Below are 19,804 nucleotides of genomic sequence, written 5' to 3' on the forward strand. Positions count from 1 at the left end.
GCCAGCCAATATGGGCTTTGAAAGATATTTTTTTACTGTAGGCCTGTTTATTCTGCTGCATTTCAATGTTTGCCTATTTTCTGACCTAGTTGTAAAGTACCTTGAGATTCCCACATAATAGGTTGCAGGTAAATACTCTAAAAATAAGAACTCCCCCCCCCATCATGTCACAAAGTCAATTGACACAGAGCCTAAAATAATGCCAACGAGCTCTTCTACCTGGAAGTGCAACATCAGCCCTTCAACACATCAGCATGATGTGTAGTTGTCACACGGCTACGACTCATAAGCCATGAATGCAGGTCTGAATAGTGCTCCTTTGGAAACCCCCACCCTCCATGCAGAAAAAGAGCATCTGCCCCTGAAATCCTTTCAGTATAAAGTGTATGAATGACAGGCAGCTAAAAAACTGTCTCCTCGGCTATTTGGCTCATGTGTCTCATAGAACACTTTGTGGGAGAGCTTGCTTGCAGATAGGGATAGCGCACGGTTGGAGAGCCTTTTATTTGTAATTGCTCTGGTTGCTTAGAAGGGTAGTTGGCGGATGAAGTTAAACAAGTCAACTTTAATCATTTAACCTCAAAAGAAATTGAGGGCAAAACCAAAATCACAGGAGATCTTGAGAGAAATAAAACTATATCAAGTACAATATATGGAAATGATGAATCAGGAAATAGAATGGAAAATTAAACAAATGAGACAAAAAACATTTGAATCAGCTAATAAATGTGGGAAATTGCTGGCCTGGCAAATGAAAAAAAGGCAAAAATTAAATACTATTACAAACTTAGAAGTGGAAGGAAAGAACATACATAATCCAAATGAAATTAGAAATTGCTTCCAGAGGTACTTTAAACAATTCTACTCACAAGGGCCACAGAAAGAAATGGATATAGACCGATTTTTGAAGACAAACGGATTACAAAAAATCTCCCAAGAAAGTAAATTAATGTTGTGTTGGTACTAAAGGGTTAAGAGGTAACAAGTCGCTCTAATCACTGAGCAGCTGGAAGTCATTAAGCATCCAGGAATGTGAGTTAGTTTGTATAAATAGTCAGTTCACCCATGTGTTTCCCCCTTGACCTGACTTGCAGACTCAGTTTGTGGCCATGGGCATGTTTGCTGATATGAGTTAAGTTTAGAGTAAAGTTTTCTTTATGCCGGAGATAAAAGCATGTGTGCTTTATCGCCAGGGTTTTTCTTTTGTAAATAAAGTTTTTTCCTGAGTTCCAAAGTGCTTGCTCCAGGATTCTTCATTGAAAGGTACTGTTTCTCCTGCCTTCTTCAACCGCTGCACGAAATTCTCTGCTGAGATAAGATTTATGGCGTTGGAAGCGCACTGGACGTTTACTTAACATTAAACTAATTAAAGTTTAATGGACAGGTTATGGCTGTTTGTACGTCAAGAAGGAGATAAGGAGTGCAGTTCAGAGTGATTTATGAAAGGACTGGAGCGAAGACAGAAGCGGTTGCCGACAACGAAAGCCTTCAAAGCAGCTTGAGTCCTGCAACGTGCCTAGAAAAAGTTTTAAACAGGCACTGCACAGTTTGTACTCGCTGGAAGGCGTCTTATTCCTCAAGGAGCCACCTCAGCAGCTGGGAGCTGGTCTACAGGTGTGTGAGTATCGTTCGTAAGCCCCAGGGAGGATGGCAGAGTCCCAGGAAAGTTTTGCTGTCCCGTTTACGCGACTCAATGGGAAAAATTGGCAAGATTGGAAGGCTAGAGTAAGGGTTTGGTTGCAAGCAAAAGAGTTGTGGAGTTGTACTGAAGCACCGCCTTTACAGGCAGCTGCAGATGCGTCTGCAGAAGACAAAGCAGCAGCAGCAGCTTCACAGAAACGCGACAGGAAAGCCCAAGGTCTATTAGTTTTGGCAGTGGGACCAGAGCAAATGCCTTATGTTTCTGAGTTAAAGAACACGCATGAGGTCTGGACGGTTCTGCAGCAGCTAAATTCCAGAAACACTGCGGGGGCCAAGATCCATGCTACAAGATGTTTGTTTGATTTACGTCTCCAACCGGGAGCGTGTGTGAAAGAACATATTGCCAAAATGGTGTCTGCCTTTAATCAACTAAGACAGCTGGGCATTCTTTTCTCTATGGAGCAGCAGTCATACATATTGTTGTCTTCTCTTGATAAAAGCTATGAGACTCTAGCTTTAACTTTGGAAGCTATGCCTTCAGCTGAATTAACCCTTGAATACATTTCTTCTCGGCTTGCAGATGAACAGGATAAAAGGCAAAGAGAAAGAGGTTTGTCTTCAAAGGGGAGTTGTGCTGTGCCTAAGAGTGGGGATGCTGAGTTTGAGAACACAGTAAATGCTTTTGCAGCTAGACACTGTTTTCGCTGTGGTTCCTCTTCCCATTTAATCAGGAACTGCACACGTGAACCTGGTCAAGACAGCACCAAGGCCGTTACCCCTAGTTACCAGACAAGGAGTTCCAGGGGACGTCGAAGAAGAGGAGGAGGTCGTGGCTACTCCCACAGCACACAGCACATGGCTTCAGCAATGGCGTTGATGCAAGGGCGTGGCCAAGGCAGCAATCTACGCTGGTTGATCGACAGTGGTGCATCTCACCACCTGGTGGCGCCATCTAGTGTCCGTTTGCAGAATTGCAGGCATTTGCAAACCCTTAAAGTTGTGACAATGGCAGATTCAACTAAACGTTCCTTAGAGACCGTAGGCACAGTGTTCTTGAATTGTTTGCATACAGAAATTGATGCCTATGTGCTAAAGGGAATGAAGGGGTGTATTTTGTCTGTGTCAGAACTTGATAGAGATGGGTTTAAAACTGTTTGAAAATGGGGTTTGCACTATTTCAAAGAATAACGTATCTCTTTTGCAGGTGGAATGCAGAAATGGGTTATATTATTTTGAGACAAGTCCAGATGAAGTTGAACAGGTTCATGCTGGTTGTGTGAACTCGCCTACCCATAATTCTTGTGTTCATTTATGGCACCGCCGTTTGGGACATATTAATTTTCAGTATGTTAAAAGGCAACCTGAATTATCAGAAGGGTGCAAAATGAACAAATGTACTAAGTATTTGGATTGTACTGCATGCAAAAGGGCGAAGGTTCATAGATGCAGCTATCCCAGTTCAGATAGGAAATCTGACAAAGTATTCCAACTTGTGCATATGGACCTATGTGGCCCAATGCCTGTTGCTAGCATGGGAGGTTCGAGGTATGCACTGTGTCTCTCGGATGACAAAACAAAAGTCACATGGTTTTTTCCTCTCAAAACAAAAGCAGATACTGCAGAAACAGTTAAAAATTGGGTTCATGCAGTAGAACTTGAATTCAGTACTAGAGTACTTGCTTTTCAGACAGACAGAGGGTCAGAATTTACCGGGTCTGTGTTGCAGAATTTCTTTAAGAAAAAGGGAATTAAGCATCGTCTGTCTACACCTTATTCCCCCCAAGAAGGAGGCGTGGCCGAACGTAAAAACAGGGTTCTGCAAGAGTTGGCAAACTCTATGTTGTTTGATTCTAAACTCCCTCAAAGTTACTGGGCGGAAGCCTGGCAGACGGCTACTCACATTCTGAACCGAGTATATAATTCGGTAATTGATACTACGCCATATTTTGCTTTATACGGGAAGAAGCCCAAAGTTAATTACTTTCGGGTGTTTGGATCTCAAGCCTATGTACTTATCCCAAAAGCGTTAAGGAAAAAGGGAAGTCCAAGGGCTAGGAAACTCATCTTTTGTGGGTACGAACCACACGCCAAATCTTGGAGGTTCGTGAACCCAGATGGGGATACTACAAGAGTGGTCATCAGTAGGAGCGCTGAATTTTGTGAGCAATCCGGATGGACTCACTTACATGCTAACCCTGACATTTTGAGAGATGATTTAGGCATTTATGCTGAGAATGAAAGTCCAGAAGGTGGTGAGCCAGAAGGGGATGGTGCACATGGTTCAGATGCAGATTCTGACCAGGCACAAGGTTCTTCTCCTAAGGTAGAAAAGCCAGAATCTAGGAGTGTTCCAACATTGCCAGTCAGTAGGCCTAGCAGACAGCAAAAGCGAAGCAGATCGCCTGCAACACCAAGCCCAAGGGAGGTATCTAAACGGAGGTCTTTGTCCCTAGGGGCGCATCCAGATATAAAGTCTGAGACAGATTCTGACAGCCAACGGTCAGAGGGGGCACAAGAGGAACAATTGCGCAGATCAAAATGTGCCACAAAGGGCAAACCACCAGAGCGGTTTAAGGTGACAAGTGTATACGTAAATATGGCACAGTGTGAGCCAGATAGCTATATAGAGGTACAACAGCTTCCAAGCTCAGAAGCCGTAAAGTGGCAGGAAGCAATGGAAAAAGAGATGGCTTCAATGAAGTCTCTTGGTGTGTTTACAAGTACAGAGCTTCCGAAAGGGCAACAAGCTGTAGGTTGTCGATGGGTATATCGTTTAAAGCCCACAACTACTGAGGAGTTGCAATATAAAGCCCGACTAGTTGCAAAAGGATTTTCGCAGCGCAAAGGTGTTCACTATTCTCAAATCTATGCCCCTACTTCAAGATCGGAGTCATTAAGAATGCTTCTAGCCTCTTCAGCTAAGAAGGGAAATAAGCTGTTTCATTTTGATGTCAATGTGGCTTATTTAAATGCAGACTTACAGGAGGAAGTCTATATGACACCACCACCAGGTTTTGAAGGAGACAAGCCAAACCAGCTCTGGCGCCTACACAAATCCATTTATGGGTTGAAACAGTCTGCCCGTAATTGGAATTCCTGCTTAAACGATGCTCTAGAGAGCATGGGGTTCAGAAAGAGCGCAGCAGATGCGTGTCTTTATCTAAAAGGCTCGGGATGTGAACAAGAAGCAGTTTTGATATTTGTTGACGATTTATTATACAGTGGAAAGGACGATAAACTTGCACAACAATTTGCCACAAAGCTTGGAGAAAAGTTTCAGATAAAATCACTAGGCACTGTATCTGTTTATCTAGGAGTTAAAATTCAGCAAGATGAAAATGGGAACTATTGGCTCAGCCAAGAAGCTAAGATCCAGCAGTTGCTGGAGAGGTTTAAAATGGACAACTGTGCTGGTGTTAAAACCCCAATGGAGTTAAGTTACACAAAGGATGCTCAAGCCGAGCAACAGGCAGAGTTCAGTAATCCCGGGGTTTACCAGTCAGCGATAGGCAGTCTACTCCACATTGCACAGTGGACTCGGCCCGATATAACATATGCTGTCAACATGCTGTGTAGACAAGCTGAAAAACCATCAATGCATGCTTGGCAAGGAGTAAAAAGAGTTTTAAGGTATCTCCAAACTACCAAAAGGTTTCGCTTAAAACTATCAGCAGAGGGCAGCACACAACTTGAATGTTGGGCCGACAGCAGTTGGGCAGATGCTGGACCAGATAGAAAATCAGTGTCAGGAATGGCAATAAAATTTGGAAATGCACTAATTGGTTGGAGATCAAGAAAGCAATCACTTATAGCTTTAAGTTCAACTGAATCTGAGTTCAATGCATTATCAGATGTATGTAGAGAACTGGAATTTTATAAGCAACTGGTACAAGAATTGTTTGGAGAATGTTCCCTACCTATCAGAGTGTGGGAAGACAATCAACCTTGTATTAAACTAGCTAAATCAGGTCAATTCAAGGCACTCACAAAACACTTGGATATCCGTTATCAAAATGTATGCCAAAGTGTAAAACAAGGTTTAATTGAACTAAAGTATTGTCCATGCAAAGAAAATCTCGCAGACGGTTTTACAAAAGCTTTGAGTCCGCAATCTCATAAATATTTCTGTTCAGGTTTAAATTTGAATTAAGGTTGGTACAGCTCAGTGTTACGAGTGAGAGGGGGTGTTGGTACTAAAGGGTTAAGAGGTAACAAGTCGCTCTAATCACTGAGCAGCTGGAAGTCATTAAGCATCCAGGAATGTGAGTTAGTTTGTATAAATAGTCAGTTCACCCATGTGTTTCCCCCTTGACCTGACTTGCAGACTCAGTTTGTGGTCATGGGCATGTTTGCTGATATGAGTTAAGTTTAGAGTAAAGTTTTCTTTATGCCGGAGATAAAAGCATGTGTGCTTTATCGCCAGGGTTTTTCTTTTGTAAATAAAGTTTTTTCCTGAGTTCCAAAGTGCTTGCTCCAGGATTCTTCATTGAAAGGTACTGTTTCTCCTGCCTTCTTCAACCGCTGCACGAAATTCTCTGCTGAGATAAGATTTATGGCGTTGGAAGCGCACTGGACGTTTACTTAACATTAAACTAATTAAAGTTTAATGGACATGTTGAACTATAAAATATCTGAACAGGAAGTAGAAGGTGCCATTCAAAATATGCAACTGGGCGGACTTCCGGGTTAGCGCGATCGGCTAATGGCGGATTCCCTCCGAGCTCCGGAGGGAATCGGCTTCGCAGGAGCTGGGTCTGGCCGCTGCGGCGACGCGGGGACCCTCAGAAATCACAGGCGCTGAAGCCTGTGAACCTGGTGACTCGGCGGGCACCATTTGCGCCCCCCCGACCTGTGAAGGAGCCTTTTTAAAGGCTTCGGAACGGGGGACGGGGTGAGCGGCGCGGTGCTGTGAGTCGACTGCTCCTCCTGCGGAGTGAAGCCGCATGCCATAGTCAGAGAACGCTGACTTCTTCTTGTGAATAATTGGATTCTAAAAGTAACAACCCGTGAGTAGTACGGAAATTGGACTTGTAAAGGAAATTTTTTTTGTTGAATTTGGCACGATCGGGGAAGGTGCAAACAGGAAGTCCGCCTCCCCGTCTTGTAAATAATTTAAAGCAAGGACTAGTTAACTAAGGTCGAGAGAATTTCTTTTTCTTCATTGGGTAAAAGATATTAATTTCACGATTTGGCAGTATAAGCATAAATAACTTTATCGGAGGATAAGAGCTAATTTTGAGAGCTGAAGTGCCACCCCCCCCCCCCGGACCCGGGAGTGATCCGTGAGAGAGCCTGTTGAGGAGATATAGAAGAGTTTGACAGCTGTCAAAATTAGCTGTCAAGAAGGAAAAAGAGAACTTTGTTTCTGCTGTCTCTGCGGGATATATTTGTTGCAATTTGGCTATATTTTGTTGAAAACAAGGAAGAACTGATACAAACTAACTTGATTTTTGGATTTGAACTGGAAAGAATACTAAGTTACCAAAATCCCTCTAGAGGGGGATTTGGGACATTACAAGAATGGCTGGAGGAGGGAAAATTCAAGCTGGGTTGGACAGAGTTTTTGTTCTCTTGGGAAAGCTACAAGGCCAAATGGATGTTTTGGCTACAAATGTTGCAACTCTGAACTTAACAGTAAATAATATCATTGAATTTGATAAGGATTTGACTCAGGAAGCCCATGCAGCTGGACAGAAAGAGAAACTTGAGAGTTTTGAGAGTGTGGAGAAGGAGACATATGTTGTTTCTGAAGAAAAGGAAGGAGGAGCTGTAATTTTGCAGATGACAAAGGAGAGCCAGAGGCCTGACATGATGGTTACAAAGGAAAATAAGAAATCGAGCCAGAGGCCTGACATGATGGTTACAAAGGAAAATAAGTACTGGATGATGAAAATCTGGTTTGAATTGGAGATTGAAGAATGGAGAGATCTCCTTATGTGGAGATCTGAAGACCTATGGATTACAAATTTGATTAAGGTGGAAGTTGGAGCTTTCGGGACAATTGGACTTAAAAGGAGTAAGAAACAAGATTCGGGCTCCACTTTTAAGTATGGAGGTCTGGCTGGAAGAAACATGGACCTTATGGGGACAGAGCTTCTCCGAGATCTGGTGTTTAATACTAAAGACTATCAAAAAAACCGGCAGAGAGGAACTGAGAGAGAATTAAGAGCCTCGGACGTGAGGTCTCCAGGCTGATAGTAGATTAAGACTGATGGACATCTGTTGGGGATCGAAACCGGGAAAGGGGGTGGTGGGGTTTGGGAAACCAAAGGGTGTATAATTATAATCTGTTTTTTTATTTTGTTTTGTTATTAGTAAGAAAATTGGGGAATTCGTGGAAGGGAATTTGGGTCGACTTTAGAAAAAGGTTTTAAGAATGAGCACTGATGTACAAATATGGATGTTTATAAGTTAAAATTGGTTTTTTCTTTAAAATGAACTAAATATAAAAAGGTTAAAAATTGGGGATAAGAACTTGTTGAACTAATAATTTGAATTGGAATATAAGAAGGGGAGCTGTGGGGAAGTCAGGGAAATATGTCATTGAAAATACGGTTTGTAAACTTTATGTGTTTTTTAATTTTTTTTGTTTTTTCTTTTTTTGATTTTTTTTATTAAGATGGAAAATTTTAATAAACATTTATTAAAAAACAAAAAACAAAATATGCAACTGGGCAAATCTCCAGGACCGGATGGGCTGACTTCTAGATATTATAGATCTTTGAGAGAGTGGCTAGTACAACCTTTGAAGGAAGTCTGCAATGAAATTCTGGAAGGGAAAAGGGCACCAGAGTCGTGGAAAGAGGCGTATATTACACTTATACCAAAAACAGAGACTGAAAAGACCCAGCTTAAGAACTACCGCCCTATATCGTTACTTAATGTGGATTACAAAATTTTTGCTGATATTCTGGCCAAGAGATTGAAAAAAGTATTGATGGAAGAGATTCATAGAGACCAAGCGGGCTTTCTCCCGGGAAGACATTTGTCTGATAATTTGAGGAACATAATTGATATTTTGGAAAAATTAGAAGTGAATATAAACACTAAAGCAGTTCTGATATTTGTGGACGCGGAGAAAGCCTTTGACAATATCTCTTGGAGTTTTATGAAAAAGAACCTACAGGGGATGGGGGTAGGCCAAGGTTTTGAAAATGGTATAGGTGCAATATATTCTGAACAAAAGGCTAAATTAATTGTGAATAATGTGGTGACGGAAGAATTTAAGATAGAAAAAGGGACATTTAAGATAGAAAAAGGGGTGCCCAATCTCCCCATTGCTTTTTATATCGGTCCTGGAGGTTCTGCTGAATATGATTAGAAGGGACCGGTTGGTTAAAGGTATACAGGTTGGAGCCAAACAGTACAAATTGAGAGCATTTGCAGATGATCTAGTATTAACGTTACAGGAGCCAGAATCTAGTACTAAAAGGGTTTTAGAACTAATTCAAGAATTTGGTCAAGTGGCAGGATTTAAATTGAACAAGTCAAAAACTAAGGTTTTAGAGAAAAACTTAACACTGACTGAAAGAGAGAGGTTTCAGAATGAGACAGGTTTGACTGTGGTTAAGAAAGTGAAATACTTGGGGATTAATATGACAGCAAAAAATGGGAACTTATTTAAAGATAATTATGAAAAATGTTGGACGGAAGTGAAAAAAGACTTAGAAATTTGGTCAAATTTGAAGCTTTCCTTGTTGGGTCAAATTGCAGCTATAAAGATGAATGTATTGCCTAGAACGCTGTTTTTGTTTCAAACACTGCAAATTGTGGACAAGATGGACTGTTTCAAGAAGTGGCAGAAAGATATCTCTAGATTTGTCTGGCAGGGCAAGAAGCCCAGAATAAAATTCAAGATATTAACTAATGCAAAGGAAAGGGGTGGATTTGCCCTGCCAGACTTTAAACTTTACTATGAATCAGCAGCATTCTGCTGGTTGAAAGACTGGCAACTTCTTGAGAACACAGACATTTTGGATTTAGAAGGTTTTAACAATGTTTTTGGGTGGCATGCATATTTGTGGTACGACAAGGTTAAAGCACATAAAGCATTTAAGAACCATATTGTCAGGCAAGCTTTGTTTAATGTTTGGACATTTAAGGATTTATTGGAAAATAAAACACCAAGGTGGCTGTCACCAATGGAAGCAAAAGCTCAGAAAAAGCTCAATATGGAGGCCAAATGGCCGAAATATTGGGAAATCTTGGAACAATAGGGAGATAGACTAAAATTGCAGAGTTTTGAGAAACTAAAAAACAAAGTGCGAGATTGGCTTCATTACTATCAGATAATGGAGGCATATAATTTGGACAAGAAAATTGGCTTCCAGGTGGAAAAATCAAAATTAGAAACAGAACTGTTAGAACCCAAAACTAAGATTTTGTCAAGGATGTATAACTTGCTGTTGAAATGGAACACTCAGGATGAAACGGTGAAATCTGCTATGATTAAATGGGCACAAGATGTTGGACATAACATTATGTTTGCGGACTGGGAACAGTTGTGGACCACAGGTATGAAATTTACGGCATGTAATGCCTTAAAAGAGAATATTATGAAAATGATATATAGGTGGTACATGACCCCAGTCACGCTTGCAAAAATATATCACTTGCCCGATAATAAATGTTGGAAATGTAAAGAAAATGAAGGCACATTCTTTCACCTTTGGTAGACGTGCCCAAGGATTAAGGCTTTCTGGGAAATGATTTATAATGAAATGAAAAAGGCATTTAAATATACCTTCCTGAAGAAACCAGAGGCCTTTCTTCTGGGTATTGTCGGCCAATTGGTGCTAAAGAAGGAGAGAATTTTTTTTATGTACGCTACAACAGCAGCAAGAATACTTATTGCAAAGTATTGGAAGACACAAGATTTACCCACTTTGGAAGAATGGCAGATGAAGATGATGGACTATATGGGACTGGCAGAAATGACTGGCAGAATCCGGGACCAGGGAGAAGAGGCGGTGGAAGAAGATTGGAAATATTGCAAAATTAATGAATGTTAGAATGATGTTGGATAGAAATTGAGTGGTTTCCAGCTGTAATGCTTTAAGAATATGGAAGAAGATTAATAGTGAACAATGTGGTGACGGAGGAATTTAAAATTGAAAAAGGGACACGACAAGGGTGCCCTCTATCCCCTCTGTTATTTATTTCAGTCCTGGAGGTGCTACTGAATATGATCAGAGAGGACCGGTTGGTACAAGGGATAGAGGTCGGAGTGAAACAATATAAACTGAAAGCTTTTGCAGATGACCTAGTTTTGACACTGCAGGAGCCAGAATCCAGTACAAAAAAAGTTCTTGAACTTATATCTGAATTTGGTCGGGTGGCGGGATTTAGGTTGAATAAACAAAAAACTAAGGTTCTGACCAAAAATTTAACAATTACAGAAATAGAGGGGTTTCAGAGAGAAACAGAGCTGAATGTGGTTAAAAAAGTGAAATACCTTGGGATCTATTTGTCCTCCAAAAATTTGAATTTATTTAAGGATAATTATGAGAAATGTTGGTTGGAAGTTAAAAAGGATTTAGAAATTTGGTCAAGATTGAAACTTTCCTTGTTGGGAAGAATCGCAGCTATAAAAATGAATGTGTTGCCGAAAATGTTATTTTTGTTTCAAACCTTACAGATCGTGGACAGAGTGGATTGCTTTGGAAAATGGCAGAAGGATATATCTAGATTTATCTGGCAGGGCAAAAAGCCCCGAATAAAGTTCAAAATATTAACAGATTCAAAAGAAAGAGGGGGGTTTGCCCTGCCGGACCTGAGGTTGTACTATGAAGCTGCAGCCTTCTGCTGGTTGAAAGATTGGTTCTTGTTGGAAAACACTGATGTCCTAGATCTGGAAGGTTTTAATAATGCTTTTGGTTGGCACGCATACTTATGGTACGACAAGGTTAAAGCACATAAATTGTTTAAAAGCCACATTGTCAGAAAAGCAATTTTTGCAGTCTGGATGAAATATAAAGACTTACTAGAGAGTAAAACTCCGAGGTGGTTATCACCAGTGGAGGCCAAGGCCCGAAAAAGACCCAATATGGAGGCCTACTGGCCGAAATATTGGGAACTAACTGAAAAAATTGGAGACAATTGGAAGTTGCAGAGCCAGGATAAACTAAAAAATAAGGTGCGAGATTGGCTACATTATGCTCAAATTCAAGAGGTTTTCAAAATGGATAAAAAAGTTGGTTTCCAGGTGGAAAAGTCGAAACTAGAGACAGAATTGTTAGAACCAAAGACAAAGCTGTTATCTAGAATGTATAACTTGCTGCTTATGTGGAATTTACAGGATGAGACAGTTAAATCTGCTATGATTAAATGGGCACAGGATGTTGGACACAACATTATGTTTGAAGACTGGGAAAGGTTATGGAACACCGGAATGAAATTCACGGCAAGTACTGCCTTGAAGGAAAACATTATGAAAATGATATACCGGTGGTACATGACCCCAGTCAAGTTAGCTAAGATACATCACCTGTCTGACAATAAATGTTGGAAGTGTAAGGAAGCAGAGGGGACTTTCTTTCACCTCTGGTGGACATGCCCAAAGGTTAAGGCTTTCTGGGAAATGATTTATAATGAGTTGAAAAAGGTATTTAGGTATACCTTTCCCAAGAAACCAGAGGCCTTCCTGTTGGGCATGGTGGACCAGAAAGTGTTAAAGAAGGACAGAGCTTTGTTTATGTATGCTAGTACAGCAGCAAGAATACTCATTGCAAAGAACTGGAAGACACAAGATTTACCCACGCTGGAGGAATGGCAGACGCAGTTGATGGACTACATGGAGATAGCTGAACTGACCGGCAGAATCCGAGATTTGGATGTAGAAACAATTGAGGCGGACTGGAAAAAGTTTAAAGACTACTTGCAAAAGTATTATAAACTGTATGAATCTTAAGATTGTGCATGATTTGGAAAGGATACGCTTTAGCAATCATGATTAAGTAAATAGTAAATCAAGTGATAAAAGAGAAAAGGAGATAATATGAATTGAACATGTTACGTTTATTTTAAAGGTATAAAAATTGTGATATAATATATTGAATTTAGATACATAACATGTAAAAGTTACAATAAGGTAGGACATAAGGTAATAAATTGCTGACAAGGTTAATATAAAGAACGCAGAATCGGAAGGGGTGGGGAAGTCCAAGTTGGGATTTATTTTTGTTTTGATTTTTATTGGTTTGTTATAAAAAAAAAAAAAAAAAAAAATGGTTTCTTGTAAACTCCTCATTTGCTTGCAATGTACAAAATTTGGAAAGAAACGCAATAAAAAATACTATTAAAAAAAAAAAAAAAAAAATAAGAATATGGAAGAAGGGTTAATTAGGTTAAAAAATATATAACTAAAATGGTGTTGGATTGGAAATAAGTGGTATTGGCAACAAAGTTAATAAGAATATGCAAAAATGGATTGATAATGTATGAAAATACTGAGTTATAAAATGTTAAGTAATAGAGATAAGATAAATGAAAGAGGGTAAGGATTTGCTGATTTGATTATTTAAATGGGAATACAAGAAGGGGAGGTGTGAGGAAGTCAAAGAAACAAGCAAACGAGTTTTATGTTATGAAAAACAATTGTTCTTAATTTTTCTTGTTGTTTATGTATGTTTTATTTATCTTTTTATTTTTTTATTTTTTCTCTTTTGTTATTATGTGTTTTTGTATGTTTGTTTTTGTGAAATCTTAATATTTCTTAAAAAAAAACAAAAAAAACTTTAATCATTTAACCTGCCAGAAAAAGGGCCAGTTTAAAACAGCGGCTGTCTAGTTCACAGAGTTCCTGAACAAGCATGCATGGAAACACCGGTTTCTATAACAACTGAAATGTGCTTCATTTGCAACTAAGTAGAGCCTCTCTGCTAATGCAGAGCACAATTCACAGCTTCAGGCAAGGCCATTTATATACCCAGAATCCAGAGCAGCCTTTTCTCATACTCCTCTGAAGTACCACCACTGCAACACCAGCGCTTGGCCTTCTGGCACCTGCAGGCTAGGGAAAGAGCTCTTTGGCACCCTGGGGTGGAGCTCCTTCTCAGCAATAGCACTGTCTGCTCATTCCCATCTTCTTCAACCAGTGCCTCTGTGCCTTCTGCAAATGTCTGGAGTAAATGTCTAGCAGGAAGTGTCTGTCCTCTCCAGGATGTTGAAATACTGAAGAAGGCGCCCAATAGCCCTAAGACGGGGGCGGAGACAGTACTTAAGGATGATCAAGCATTGCCTATGAAGGTCCAGGAGCTTGAAGAAAAACTCCAGGCGTTGCCAGCAATACTCCAGGAGCCGCAAGGAAGAGGTATTTTTGAGAATCCTGTCTTCACAAATTCCGGGGACATGGCCCTCCCAGTGTTCAGGTGGGGAGGTGGGGTTGGGAGTTTGCAGATAAGAGTCCAAAGTTAAAAATGTAAAGGCTAATGGAATTCTGTGCTCCGAAGGCTTGCGGATAGCCGCCTGAAGCCTGGAGAGTGAGAGGGGCCAGTGCACACCAATCCCTCTTGCTCTCCAGGCTACGCTTCGCTGGAGAGGCGCTGCACAGTTTTCCCTCTCTGTGCAGCGCCCCTTCAGCGAAGCGGGAGGAGAAATGGAAGGGGCTCCGTTTCTCCTGCCGTTTCGCTGAAGGGACGCTTAGCAGAGAGGGGGAGAATTTTCCCCCCCTTGTTCTCCCCCTCCTATGGTCCGGTGCGTCCTATGGTCCGGTGCGTCCTATAGAGTGAAAAATACGGTATATATAGAATTCATTAATGAGAAATTTAAAAAAACTTTTTAAAAAAGAAAAAGAAAAAATGAGTAATAATAATGAAAATGAGTAAATGAGTAAGAAGTGAATAGAAATGGATGAATAATGAGTAATAATGTATTAATAAAAAAGGGAGGGTTGTGTGTATAACTAAAGAAGAAGGAGGAGGGGGAGAGAGGGAGAGAGAGAGAGAGAGAGAGAGAGAGAGAGAGAGAGAGAGAGAGAGAGAGAAGGGAACAAGAAAAAGGGGCAGTTTTAATTCTCCTGTGGGACCCCCAGGGCTTGGTGTCGGGTCCCTAGATCAGGGCGGCCGTTCCAGGAAATGGGCTCCAATGGTTCAGGCCGCCTACCTGGGTTCATAGGGTTTGAAAATACTGATAAGAAATGGACTGAAAATAAACTAAATAACATAAAGCATGGTTTTTGCTGTGCCCCCCTGCACTGGCAGGGGAGGGTCCACGCCGCATTCTTCTAGCCCCCAGCCGGTCCCCGGTGCGCGGTTCCTCTGCTCTTTTGCTCCAGCCGCTGGTGATATTGGCTTGGGGTCGGAGCTGGGCTAGTTGGGCATTCCCTCCGGGCTTCCCTGTTTCTCCTGATCCCCTCCTATCGTTCTCCCCCCCCCCCCATGTTACCTGTGGGGGCACCTTACCAATACAGTCGTACCTTGGATCCCAAACGCCTTGAGACTCGAATGTTTTGGCTCCCGAACGCCACAAACCCAGAAGTGAGTGTTCCGGTTTGTGAATGTTCTTTGGAGCCCAAATGTCCGACGGGGCTTCCGCGGCTTCGGATTGAGTGCAGGAAGCTCCTGCAGCCAATCAGAAGCCGCGCCTTGGTTTCCGAATGTTTTTTTTCCCCCCAACTTAAATTTTTATTAGTTTTCATCAAACATACATTCCAATACATTCATTGTATTAATACATCTCATACATAACATTAGCTCTATTGAGCTTTGGACTTCCTTCCTCCCCTTCGGTAAGTATCATATATTTTCATTATGTCACGTATTTTATACATTTATCTATTTGATCATAAGCTGTTGAAGTTAGTCAAATCCTGCCAGTGTCTTTACAGATTTACAGTTATCTCTTATATAATCCAAGTATTTACTCCAATTTTCATAAAACTTTTGTTCATCCTGATCTTTTTTTCTCCCCGATATTCTAGCCAGTTCCGCATAATTAATCATTTTGACCTGCCATTCAGTAATAGTTGGTATTACTTCTGTTTTCCAATTCTGGGCTAACATAGTCCTTGCTGCTGTTGTGGCATACGGGAATAAGTTTTTATCTTTCTTTTTAACATCTTTTCCAACTAGTCCCCGTAGAAAGGCTTCGGGTTTTTTTAAAAGTATACTTAAACATTTTTTTAAGCTCATTGTAAATTAATTCCCAGAAGCCTTTCACTTTACTGCAATTCCACCACATATGGAAAAGATCTCCTTCTACCTCTCCACATTTCCAGCATTTGTTATTTTTCATTCTGTACATCTTTGCCAGTTTTACCGGCGTGAGGTACCACCTGTATATCATTTTCCATACATTTTCCTGTAATGCCGTACAAGCCGTAAATTTTAAGTTCACATTCCATAATTCTTGCCAGGCTTCTAATTCTATATTATAACCAAAGTCTATGGCCCATTTAATCATAACCTCCTTCACCTCTTCATCTTTAGTATACCAATTTAATAATAACTCATATATTTTGGACATTGTTTTATTTTTGCTTTCTATAATATCTATGTGAAATTTTGATTTTTTTATCGTCAAATCCCTTGGTTTCTGAATGTTTTGGAAGTCAAACAGACTTCTGGAATGGATTCTGTTTGACTTCCGAGGTACCACTGTATATCTTCTCGGAGCAGGGGCAATCCCATTGCCGCCTTCAGTTCTGTTAAAGCTAAGAATTGCTTGTGCAGATCTTGATGCCTTCAAGGCCGAGGCTGTCATCTGATGAGACCCAGTACTCCTATCAGAGAAGCAAATCCTCAAATACAGTCATTCCTCTTGTTCCGCTCGGTTCAGGTTACGTCTTTTCAGGTTGCCTCCTGCGGCGACCCGGAAGTAACGGAACGGGTTACTTCCAGGTTTCGCTGCTCGCGCATGTGCAGACGCTCAGAATGATGTGCAGACGCTCAGAATGTTTGTGCTAACAACACCGTATCGTTGGCATGTAGCAAAATGGATACATTATGGGATAAAACTGAAACAGGGAAATATCTGGCCATTTGGGTTCCTTTATTACATCATTTACATAAATGTTAAAAAGCAGAATTTTAGGAAGTATTTCAAAGTGTTTAAAATGATTTAGGAATTACAAGGTTAACTTTTTTAAAAAGATATTAAATAAGTTTTAAAAGCCTTTATGTGTAACTGCTGATGATGTTGGGGGGTGGGGGGGTGGCAGCTGTGCTTCTAAGACTCCCTTAAAACTGATTTACAGTGCTGGCTCTTGGGGATTGAAAGGGCACATAAAAAGGCCTTGCCCCAAATTAAAGAAAAACCAACAAACAACCCCAGTCAAACAATTAAAAAAACCAGCTTGTGGAGCTCAGATGAACAAGTCCCACTTTGGTGCAACTTGACCGGAATGACATGCACAGATGCTCCCTTCTTTTTCTGAGTTAAAGCAGCTCTTTTGGCTGAGGTGTGGCATGGAGCTGAAACAGTACTTAAGAAAACTCAAGCATTGCGTGTGAAGCTCCGGGAGCTTGAAGAGAAACTCCAGGCGTTGCCAGCAACACTCCAGGAGCCGCAAGCCAGAGGAATTTTTGAGAATCCTGTCTTCACATGGCCCTCCCTCCCAATGGTTTTCAAGTCCCATCATCCATGATGAGCGCTGGCCATGTTGGTTGGGGCTTAGGGGAGTCCCACCACAGTCTGGAGCCCAGTTCAGTGCGCCTTTGTGGGCAGCTGGTAGCCATGCCAGGGTCGCCTGGAAGCTGTACACCTGCTCCCTCGGCCAGTAAAGCGAGACGAGTGCCGCAACCCCAGAGTCGGTCACGACTGGACCAAATGGTCAGGGGTCCCTTTACCTTTACTATTGCTTCTTTATTTAATAAAATTTATTTTAAAAAGCCTGCAAAGTGGTTTACCAAAACAAAAAACAAAAAAAACCACCACAGCAGTCAAATCAAGAAAAATTAACAATCCTACTTTAAAATATACAAAAGCTAAAATATTAAAAGAGATGAAAATTACTTCAACTTCCTAAGCTTCTAGGTATGCTTGCCTCAACAAGAATGCTTTTAGCAGGTGCCTGAAAAGCGTCTAGCAAAGGCACGTGCTTTGTTGCAAGAGGCGGGGAGTTCCAAAGGGCAGGTGCTGCCACACTAAACCATGCAGTACAGATATTTTGCGGAACCTGTGGTAGCACTTGAAACTGTTAGAATTCCAGCTCCATGATTGCAGTCATTGGATTGTTGTCTATGTTTTGACTCCACAGAGTGGGAAGTGACAGCGACAGGATGTTTGTGTTCCTGTGTTCCGTGAAGTGGGACTATTGTCCTTTGTTCTTTATCTCTTTGCTGTCTGATGCTCGAGAGAGATGGAGCCATGTTGCAGTGCTCCGTGTGTGTGTTGATATGTAAATAAAGTCGATTAGCCAAAATGCTGAGTTGCTGAGGTCTGTCATGCATGATGCACAAACTCTGCGGATCCCTAAGTGTGCCGGTATCGCTTGGCATCGGTCGTTGTGATGTTCGGGCTGAAGAAAGCTTATGAAGCTCCCAAACGATCGACCAGGAGGGAGGGAACATGCCAGTCGGGCACGTGTCTCTGCCAGGGTGCTACTCGAGTGTAGGATGAACTCCTGACAGAAACTATGGAAGGGGAGGTTTTAGTCATGGGGATTTCACCATGCTCTGAAAAGGAAAACATTGATTTCAACAGCAGGCCTGCACAGCAGCAATCTACTCGCCTGCGAGTCTCAGTGGGACTTCTTCCCGAGCCGGCGGAGCATAAGATGGGCTGCACCCCTTGCACCCAACTTGTACCTAAAACTCTGCACAAGCCTGCACCAGAGAAGAGTGGAGCTGGAAGGGACCCCTGAGGGTCATCAAGCCAACCCCCTGGGGCAATGCAGGAATCTCAAGTAGACTATCCCTGACCGATGGCCCCCCGTCTTCTGTTTTTCCTCTCAGCCAGGACACACAACAACGGAGACTGGAGGTGGGGGGAAAGATAAATTTTGACGAGGGAAAGGCAATGGGGACGATTTGTCAGGCGCACACAGGCACAGCTTGAAGACTTTACGCAGAGAGGAACCCCACACGGGAGACACAGATACACAAGCACACAGAAGTCAATAACCCAAGAGTGGCTTCTAAGTGGGGGGTTGGCTGAGGACAGGGTGGGGTGGAAACATGTGGAGCTTTGCAGAGGGGAGGCAGAAAGCGTTTGTCAGAGGGAAACTCACTTTCCCTTTTTAGAAACCGGCCAAGATCCCTTCTGCATTTGCAGCGCTGCCCCCAAAGTCACCCTTTCAATCCACTTGATAGTCCAGCTGTAGGCGCTGGTCTTCCAGGCAGAATGAAAGGCGCACCCACCGATCCCGCTTCCTTCCTCTCCCCTTCCTGCCCCCCTCCGTTGCGTGCTGAGGTCCCCCAAAACACCCCTACCCCAATAACTCACACATCACTCATAAATTTTTGTTTAAGGTTTTTGGCATAGTTTTGGCCACAACTTTATTAAACATACAAATTGTGAGTGGTTGCTTAGGCATTGGTTATGACTATCTGTCCCCCCCGCCTTGGGGGACAGCACTGACTCCCGGATTCCAGCAAAAGCCAGTGTGGAGGAACAAGATCAGGGATAACTGGAGCTGCGACACAGACCCTCAGCTTCTCCCCGCATGCTCCCAGGAGCTTACGCGGCCCGCACCCGATTCCAGGGGTTTGGACGAGAGGATGGTAAGCCCCTGAATTCCTTTAACAGAATTCCCATGCAGCAGCAGCATTGGAGGGGCAGGCACAGCCAATCCATACCCCTCCACCAACCAATTTAAACCAATGCCTAACCGCCACAGAGCCTTAGCTCACCGCCAAACCACTCACAAATGCAACCCTTCCTTCAATCCCAAAGCAACCGTAGCCAACCAGGTGTCGTTCCCTATAGGGGAAAGATGTACCCTAAAGGGGGCAGCAGCCTTGAAGGTAATCACAGGGTGCAAAATCACGGAACCACCTGAAGCAAGGACCTATTTTATTTTACTTTATTATTTATTTTATTTTATTTTATTTTCCACTGCCTTATTAACATGCTTTCCGGCCTCTTCGGTGGTAGTTTGTCTAGGCATTGGTTCCCGACTAGCTGCACCTGACCTCAGCAGGGCAGCACTGACGACTGGGCCCCACCATATCGTCAGTACAAGCAAACATTGTGGGGGAGCAATGAATCCCAAAGCAACCGCATC

At 42.1% G+C, this 19,804-nt stretch overlaps 1 long non-coding RNA gene across 1 annotated transcript; it reads left to right on the top strand.

The window, feature by feature from the left end:
- Window positions 1-948: 948 nt before the first annotated feature.
- Window positions 949-6,258, top strand: LOC310753890. Its single transcript, XR_014543495.1, has 3 exons — window positions 949-1,131; window positions 1,174-6,002; window positions 6,045-6,258. It is a non-coding gene; the product is annotated as an uncharacterized lncRNA (long non-coding RNA).
- Window positions 6,259-19,804: the final 13,546 nt, after the last annotated feature.

The sequence above is a fragment of the Podarcis filfolensis genome (genome assembly GCF_964270895.1).
Source record: "Podarcis filfolensis genome assembly, chromosome: W".
NCBI classification, from domain to species: Eukaryota; Metazoa; Chordata; class Lepidosauria; order Squamata; family Lacertidae; genus Podarcis; species Podarcis filfolensis.